Genomic DNA, 9,557 nt, shown 5'->3' with positions numbered 1-9,557 from the left:
TTTAGCTCGGAGAAGTTTGTTATTACCGATTGTCTGAAGCCTTCTTCTCTCAACTTGTCAAAGTCATTCTCCATCCAGCTTTGTTCCGTTGCTGGTGAGGAGCTGTGTTCCTTTGGAGGAGAAGAGGCGCTCTGATTTTTAGAATTTTCAGCTTTTCTTCTCTGGTTTCTCCCCATCTTTGTGGTTTTATCTACCTTTGGTCTTTGATGATGGTGATGTACAGATGGGGTTTTTGTGTGGATGTCCTTTCTGTTTGTTAGTTTTCTTTCTAACAGTCGGGACCCTCAGCTGCAGGTCTGCTGGAGTTTGCTGGAGGTCCACTCCAGACCCTGTTTTCCTGGGTATCACCAGTGGAGGCTGCAGAACAGCAAATATTGCAGAATGGCAAATGTTGCTGCCTGATCCTTCCTCTGGAAGCTTCGTCTCAGAGGGGCACCCGGCCGTATGAGGTGTCACTTGGTCCCTACTGGGAGGTGCCTCCCAGATAGGCTACTCGGGGGTAGGGACCCACTTGAGGAGGCAGTCTGTCCGTTCTCATTTCTCAAACTCCGTGGTGGGAGAACCATTACTCGCTTCAAAGTTGTCAGGGACATTTAAGTCTGCAGAAGTTTCTGCTGCCTTTTGTTCAGCTACGCCCTGCCTCCAGAGATGGAGTGTACAGAGGCAGACAGGTCTCATTGAGCTGCAGTGGGCTCCACCCAGTTCGAGCTTCCTGGCCACTTTGTTTACCTACTCAAGCCTCAGCAATGGTGGATGCCCCTCCCCAGCCTCGCTGCTGCCTTGCAGTTCGATCTCAGACTGCTGTGCTAGCAGCGAGCAAGGCTCCGTGGGCATGGGACCCTCCGAGCCAGGCACAGGATATAATCTCCTGGTGTGCCGTTTGCTAAGACCATTGGAAAAGTGCAGTATTAGGGTGGGAGTGTCCCGATTTTCCAGGTCCTGTCTGTCATGGCTTCCCTTAGCTAGGAAGGGGAATTCCCCAACCCCTTGTGCTTCCTAGGTGAGGCAATGCCCCGCCCTGCTTCGGCTCACACTCCGCGGGCTGCATCCACTATCCGACAAGCCCCAGTGAGATGAACCCAGTACCTCAGTTGGAAATGCAGAAATCACCTGTCTTTTGCGTCACTCATGCTGGGAGCTGTAGACTGGAGCTGTTCCTATTTGGCCATCTTGGAAATGATCGCCTCATAGAGACAAATATGATTTCTTAAGCTTTTTACCATCTGAAGCCTTAAGAAATAGAATATCCATTTTGGAGGTACCTGTAGACTTATTAACATAGCCTGGCTGTGGTGGGATGACTGTTGCTCTTCAAAAGCCCCCCAAGCCCCATATGTTCACCTCATATGGCTGGGTGTCCCTCTGAGATGAAGCTTCCAGAGGAAGGATCAGGCAGCAACATTTGCCATTCTGCAATATTTGCTATTCTGCAGCCTCCGCTGGTGACACCCAGGCAAACAGGGTCTGGAGTGGACCTCCAGCATCCTAATACCCAAACTATATGGCAAAATATGTAATGATTTTAAAGGTTTTGTTTTGTTTTTTCGAGATGGAGTCTTGCTCTGTTGCCCAGACTGGAGTACAGTAGTGTGATCTTGGCTCACTGCAGCCTCCGCCTCCAGGGTTCAAGCAATTATCCTGCCTCAGCCTCCTGAGTAGCTAGGATTACAGGTGCCCACCACCAGGCCCTGCTAATTTTTGTATATTTTTTAGTAGAGAGAGAGTTTCATTTTGTTGGCCAGCCTGGACTTGAACTCCTGACCTCAAGTGATCTGCCAAACTTGGTCTCCCAAAGTGCTGGGATTATAGGCTTGAGCCACTGCACCCAGCCAAGTTAAGGGTCTTGAGAGGAGGATTTACCATGGATTATCCTATGTGGCCTGTATACGAGGAAGTTTGGAGTTAGACTGCAGAGAGAAGGTGGTGTGAAGACAGAGTGGAGAGATGAGACAACACACCAAGGAATTGCCTACAGTCACCAGAAGCTGAAAAGGCAAGAAATGCATGATTCCCTAGAGCCTCTAGAAGGAGTGCAGCCCTGCCCACACCTTGATTCTAGACTTCTGGCCTACCGAACCAGAAGAGAATAAATTTCTCTTGTTTTAAGCCACTCAATTTGTGGTAATGTCTTAAAGCAGTCCCAGGAAACAAATACTTGAGCCATGCAATGTTGTTTTGTCTTCCATGAGTGAACACAAACTCTCTTTGTGTGAGACAAACCTGTGAATTATTACTATTTTTAAAATGTATTTATTTATTTATTTATTTTTGAGATGGAGTCTCGCTTTGTCGCCCAGGCTGGGGTGCAGTGGCACGATCTCGGCTCACTGCAACCTCTGCCTTCAGGATTCTCCTGCTTCAGCCTCCAGAGTAGCTGAGACTACAGGTGCACGCCACCATGCCCAACTAATTTTTGTATTTTTAGTACAGATGGGGTTTCACCATGTTGGCCAGAATGATCTTGATCTCCTGACCTCGTGATCCACCTGCCTTGGCCTCCCAAAGTGCTGGGATTACAGGTGTCAGCCACCGCACCTAGTCATTTATTTTTATTTATTTTACTTTAAGTTCTGGGATACATGTGCAGAATGTGCGGGTTTGTTACATAGATATATATGTGCCATAATGGTTTGCTGCACCTATCAACCCATCATCTAGGTTTTAAGCCCCTCATGCATTAGGTATTTGTCCTAATGCTCTCCCTCCCCTTGGCCCCCAGCCTCCAACAGGCCCCGACGTGTGATGTTCCCCTCCCTGTGTCCATGTGTTCTCATTGTTCAGCTCCGACTTATGAGTGAGAACATGCAGTGTTTGGTTTTCTGTTCCTGTGCTAGTTTGCTGAGAATGATGGTTTCCAGCTTCATCTATGTCCCTGCAAAGGCCACAAACTCATTCTTTTTTATAGCTGCACAGTATTCCATGGTGTATATGTGCCACATTTTCTTTATCCAGTCTATCATCGATGAGCATTTGGGTTGGTTCCAAATCTTTGCTATTGTAAATAGTGCTGCAATAAACATACATGTGCACGTGTCTTTATAGTAGAATGATTTATAATCCTTTGGGTATATAGCCAGTAATGGGATTGCTGGTCAAATGGTAGTTCTGGTTCTAGATCCTTGAGGAATCGCTACACTGTCTTCCACAATGGTTGAACTAATCTACACTCCCACCAACAGTGTAAAAGTGTTCCTGTTTCTCCACAGCCTTGCCAGCATCTGTTGTTTCCTGACTTTTTAATAATCGCCATTCTAACTGGCGTGTGATGGTATCTCACTGTGGTTTTGCTTTACATTTATCTAATGACCAGTGATGATAAGCTTTTTTCATATGTTTCTTACCACATAAATGTCTTCTTATGAAAAGTGTCTGTTCATATCCTTTGCCTACTTTTTGATGGGGTTGGTTTTTTTTTCTTATAATTTGTTTAAGTTTCTTATAGATTCTGGATATTAAATCTTTGTTAGATGGATAGATTGCAAAAAATTTCTCCCATTCTGTAGGTTGCCTGTTTACTCTGATGATAGTTTCACAATTCCTACAAAGACAATAAAATTCTTAGAAATACAACTTACAAGGGGTGTGAAGGACCTCTTCAAGGAGAACTACAAATCACTGCTCAAGGAAATAAGAGAGGACACAAACAAATGGAAAAACACCCCATGCTTATGGATAGGAAGAGTCAATATCATGAAAATAGCCATACTGCCCAAAGTAATTTATAGATTCCATGCTATTCCCATCAAGTTACTTTTGACTTTCTTTGCAAAATTAGAAAAAACAACTTTAAATTTCATATGGAACTAAAAAAGAGCCTGTATAGTCAAGACAATCCTTATCAAAAACAACAAAGCTGGAGGCATCATGCTACCTGACTTCAGACTATACTACAAGCCTACAGTAACCAAAACAGCATGGTACTAGTACCAAAACAGATATATAGACCAATGGAACAGAACAGAGGCCTCAGAAATAATGTCACACATCTACAACCATCTGATCTTTGACAAACCTGACAAAAACAAGCAATGGGGAAAGGATTCCCTATTTAATACATGGTGCTGGGAAAACTGGCTAGCCATATGCAGAAAACTGATACTGGACCCCTTCCTTACACCTTATACAAAAATTAACTCAAGATGGATTAAAGACTTAAATGTAAAACCTAAAACCATAAGAACCCTAGAAGAAAACCTAGGCAGTACCATTCAGGACATAGGCATGGGCAAAGACTTCACGACTAAAACACCAAAAGTAATTGCAACAAAACCAAAATTGACAAATGGGATCTAATTAAACTAAAGAGCTTCCACACAGCAAAAGAAACTATCATCAGACTGTGAATTAGTTTATATATAATTTAGAGAAATTAGTTATTCTTTGTGGGCCTTAATTTTAAATCTTGAAAATTGGGGATGGTGTTCAATGGTTTCAAATGCATTTAAAACGTCATAACACTTTATGCAAATATTAATATAGTGGTCAGGAAACTGATCTCTCTCTACATATGTATATATCTATACATCATTCATATAATGAATATGTGAATAAATCCCAAGTGGAACTAGTAACATTATTGCTACCTTGGGGTGCGTTTAAAAAGAAAGCATTTTTCTTGCTTTTTCTTTTGTAATAGGTATTTAGATGTGTTTACATATGAAAGCAAAAATATATTTTCTATGGGCAACTTGCTTGATTTGTTAGGAATACTTAATCTAAGTTTAATTTTTTGTACAGAAGTTTTGGTATACCTACATTAGTCTACTTTGCAGACATTTATATTAATATTATAAAAAGATTACATAAAAATCATATTAATACTTCTTTTAATCTTCATTTTTGTTGCCTAGATGGTTGTGTATATTCTCTATAAGTCTTTCTTAATTTAAAATTTAATGGTTGGCTGATTCAATCACAGAAATTTTTAAATGTTCATGAAAAACACATTTATCCTTATTGCCATAGTTCAAGGACCTTTCTTCTTCTTGAATAATATGTTATCACAACACTCTTGGGCCTTATTTCTTTTTATGCTCCCAAGGATTTTTTATTTTCTTCTTCTTTTTAAAAATCATTTAAACAATACTTTCTCATCCTAAGACAACAGAGCCTACCCACTATTTTCTCCAACTTTCTTTCTAATGTAGTATTCAAATGCCAATTTAGGTATGACTAATGCTTGTAAAGCACTCACTGTGTTACATATACTTTTCCAAGTTCATCACTTTTATTAAATACTTGTGAGGGAGGTACATTATCATCATCTCCTCTCCACTTCATAGATAAGAATGAAGCTCCAAGGGGTTAAATAATGTACATAGAGTCACATAATATTGAATAGGCAAGCTAGGATTCCAAGCCCAGCAGTGCACCTCCAAAACCATGCTCTGAACCACTAACCCACAGTGGTTCTTACTGTCTGAGGGACTGTCTACACTTAATGGATATTGACCTGCTATGCTAATGGAACTGAACATCAAGACCTGAAAATCTGGGCAGGGCTCTCCTGCATAAGAGGTTTTTTGGAAGTTTTCTCTTTGGTCATTGAGTAACTGTGCTTTATGTGTGTGTGTGTACTAAAAATAGAGAAATGTTAATCCTGTGAGCTCTGCTTAGTTTTCTCACATTATAGAAATCTGCAAATAAATCAAGCACCAACAGATCTGAGTTTTCCAAGATATTAAGTCATAAGAATAATCACATTTTTATCTTGCCTCTTTCCACTCATCCTTCACTTAGGCTTTGGAGTACCTTATTGAATGCTCCCAAGCGTTCATGGAAGTTCAGGTTAAGAACAGGCCAGTTTTTTCATCTTTCCAGTTTTCACCTCAACTACAGGAGGTGCCATTCCCATGACAGAGGTGAGCTACCCTGCATGTGACGTTTCCAGGGAGAAAGGTTTTCAAGAAAAGCAAATGTTCAGCTAATGCCAGTAAGTGTTCTGCAAATAGGGATTGTCAAGCTTCAGATCAAGATTGTTTTGTTCTGGACTATTGAGCCTTTGCAGTCTGTGTCCTGAGTGAAGCTGGAAGCATGGTAGCTCTTCTCTTCAATGACCTCCCCCCATGTGCTTCCCAGCGCTGCTTACCTGGACATGAAGTGATCAAAATCAGAAGCTGCCTCTGCCTTCCAAGAGAGGAGAAATTGCGCAAAGGACAGGGAATTAATGCAGGCAAAGTGAGATCCTACATCTTTGTGGGACTTTTTTTTTTTTTACTAGGGCTGAAAGAAAGGAAGATGAAGAAAATTGTGCTCTGAAAATCATATCACAGAATCTTTTGCACATTTGTTCTGCTTTTGAATCAGCTAGTGGAATGGAAGAAATGGTATCCTGGGTACAATTATAGTTATCCAGGATTTAATAGTACAGGTATTTTTCCCATGTTGGTCAGAAATTTATTCTCATCATTAATTCAGCTTTTATTTTTGACAAGTGCCCAAAGCCCCCATTATTGCTTTAGCAGTCAGTCACTTAACATCTATTGAGTACCTACTATGAACACACCCTTGAAGGAGACTAATGAAGTTTTCTAGTGTTTATGTTGCTCCCAAACTATAGGCTAATGTGCATGTTCACGTTCTTAAATATGTCTAAAGCCCTAACACCTGTCTTTCCTTGGGGTGTTCACTCACATCTATGTAATAAGTGAAATAAAAGGTACATAAAAGTGAAGCTATGTTAGGATCAATCTTGTGACACTGTGTATGATGTTACCATAAGTATGTGCTTTATACCTCATTATTCACAGTTTGTAGGGACTAGGAAATACCTATGCTAAGGAAGACAGACATTAAACAATTAAGGGACATTTAAAAATCCAAATTAATAAACACTTCTCTGGCACCCCCTGTCTGCCAAATATCATGCTAGATTCTGGGCATGCAAAAGTGAATATGTCCCTCCGTCACAGAGTTCATCATCTACAAAAGAAGCTCACATGCTAGTTTTGTATGAACTAATTCTAGTATCTTCGTAATGGTGTCTTTATTATTTTTTATTTCAATAGCTTTTGGGGTACATGTGGTTTTTTGTAACATGGATGAATTATATAGTGGTGAATTCTGAGATTTTAGTGTTCCCATCACCTGAGTAGTATACATTGTACTTAATGTGTAGTTTTTTTATCCCTAGCCCCCCTCCCACCCTCCTCCTTCTGTGTCTCTAAAATCCATTATATCACTCTGTATGTCTTTGTGTACTCATAGCTTAGCTCCCACTTATGAGTGAGAACATACGATTTTTGGTTTTCCACTCCTGTGTTACTTCATTTAGAATAATGGTCTCCAGCTCCATCCAAGTTGCTGCAAAAGACATTATGTTGTTCCTTTTAATGGCTGAGTGAGTGTTCCATGGTGTGTATATACCACATTTTCTGTGTCCACTCATTATAACTGTCTTTATTAAAGCAATTGTGCCACACGCAGGGTTAGGGATATTACTATATAACAATAAGGGGTAAAAATTAAAATACTGGGATCCAAAAGGCACCAAGGGCACTCTACCTCCCTGTGACACCTGCCATCCTGCTAACTTGCACTGATGTGCATGTGGCTGGCTTGTGAGTCATTTTCTCTTACTTCCTCACAGATTTCCTTTCAAGCCATGTTCTTAGAGAGGCTGCTCTTCCAGCCATATCCTGACCTTGAATGAAGTCTTTGTAATGAGCTGAGTTCCCTCCTTTTACCTGTAAAACAATCTCAAGGTCCATCCATGAAGAACAGAGTCCTCATTGTTCCAAGTCCCACAAATGATATGATGTTTTTCAAATGGCCAATGAAAAGCTGGAAACTTCTTAGAAGCCCTTGGTAGCCCTGTGGCCTTTCCTTTAGCTAGATTGTCATGAGGTAGAGAGGATCTGGGTTGTATCTACTAACTGAACTTATGCTAAGGTTACTTCAGAGGTATACCTGGGTGTGGTCCACAGTTAACTACTTGGAATTGCAACTCTTATTCATTAAGGCAAGAACCAGAAATCAAACTCTCTTGATGACACTTGGTGGAAAGTCAATTCACCCAGGAAAACTCAGGGACAAACCAACTACTCTCAGATTAAGGAAGTGGAGAAGAAACTACAAAGCTTCCATACAGCATAGGCTATGGAAGTTTACAAGTATCTCATATTGCACTAGAGTCTGTAAGATGATTGGAACAACCATCCATACATAGGCATAAAACAATATTCTTTTGAATAACAAAATACTTTGGTTTCAATATTTGATAGAGGCAGTTAATGTGAACAGGAAGATGATGTGTTTCAGGATGTTTATTTATTGCAAACACACATTTAAATCAATATTCCCACCCAGGATTCACTGTGTATATGGGTTCAGGTGCATTTTGCTTATGGTGTTGGAAAATTAATCAAAAATTACATTGTCAAAAAGTGGTGAAATTCCACACATTTGGACTATCCATTTCAAGGCCTGCTTCTAACACAGAATAAGCATTTGTGAGCTATTTTAGTGTGGTAGAAATAGAATTATAATCCAGAATTCTGCACTTTTATTCTGAAAGAAAAATATCCTAAGCTCTGCTAGTTGAAAATAACTTGTATAGTTCCATGTGTCAGATCTTCTTCAATTACACAGCTGCAGATTATACCTTAGTTCTCCAGAGATGCTATACAGGTTTTGCTGTACAAACAGACTTGCCACGGAGACTGCAATTACCCTGCCTTTTGAGATTTATAGCATATTACTCAATTTTAAGAAATACGAGCAATTTTCAAATATTTTAAATATTTACTATTTCACATGTAATTAATAACTACAGTACCTCAGCCTTAATTAAATTACAGCTTCTAGTGTCATTTTATATTGAAGGCTTTGGTATCTTTATGGATTAATGGCATAAGCTAGGGTACAAAATTCTTGAATTTTATAGTAGTAAATTATAGCTAGCTTGCTTTGTGCCCGGAGATGTGTTTCAGTTTTCTTTACTTATATAATTCATGCATTTCTTCTTGACCCACTTTATATTCTTGTCCTTTTAGGTTGCAGGGTTATAATTAAGGATTACTTGGAGGCCAGATTCTTCGTTCTTTTGCCTGTCTGTCTAGCTGTTACTTTGTTTGAAGAATACAATGTTCTCTTCATTCCTAGTCTTACAAAGTATATAATTCAGTCCTTGTCCTTGGAAGCCCCATTGCTGTTTTCTGTTAACCTCTAGGATCATTTGGCAGTGGCGCGGGGAATATAAAGCACTCTTCCAATTGCGACCCATCTTCTAGCAGGGAGACTCACAATCTAAACTCCATGACAGACTATTTGCGACCTTAAAACAGAATCAAAATAGCCTTTGTTTACCTGTATTTGGAAATATATTTTGGACTGTACATATAATATTCTCATTGCCCCAAACACACAATTTGGACAGAGTCTTGCATTCCTCTTCCAGAATTTTAAAGTTATATAAAAGTTGTAGTGGCTGCATATTCATTTTGAAATCTGCCAGTCAAAAATCATTCACATCTGCATTTCATGAGTGTTGGGCCAACCTAGGATGGAGAGATATTATCTTCATCATTTCAAGTTCTGAATTTTATATGCAGGTTACA

At 39.9% G+C, this 9,557-nt stretch overlaps 1 long non-coding RNA gene across 3 annotated transcripts in view; it reads right to left on the bottom strand.

Annotated features, from left to right (window-relative positions):
- Positions 1-7,380: 7,380 nt before the first annotated feature.
- Positions 7,381-9,557, bottom strand: part of LOC104006213 (uncharacterized) — a 38,715-nt gene continuing 36,538 nt past the window's right edge. For 2 of the 3 annotated variants that reach the window (XR_001717158.3, XR_679826.4), the window contains exon 4: positions 8,257-9,497. This is a non-coding gene — a long non-coding RNA (uncharacterized LOC104006213). Of the gene's footprint in view, positions 9,498-9,557 lie in introns of all 3 variants that reach the window. The other variant, XR_001717157.3, reaches the window with a different exon arrangement.

The sequence above is a fragment of the Pan troglodytes genome, chromosome 3 (assembly GCF_028858775.2).
Source record: "Pan troglodytes isolate AG18354 chromosome 3, NHGRI_mPanTro3-v2.0_pri, whole genome shotgun sequence".
NCBI lineage: Eukaryota > Metazoa > Chordata > Mammalia > Primates > Hominidae > Pan > Pan troglodytes.
This window is presented reverse-complemented; position numbering and strand designations above follow the sequence as displayed.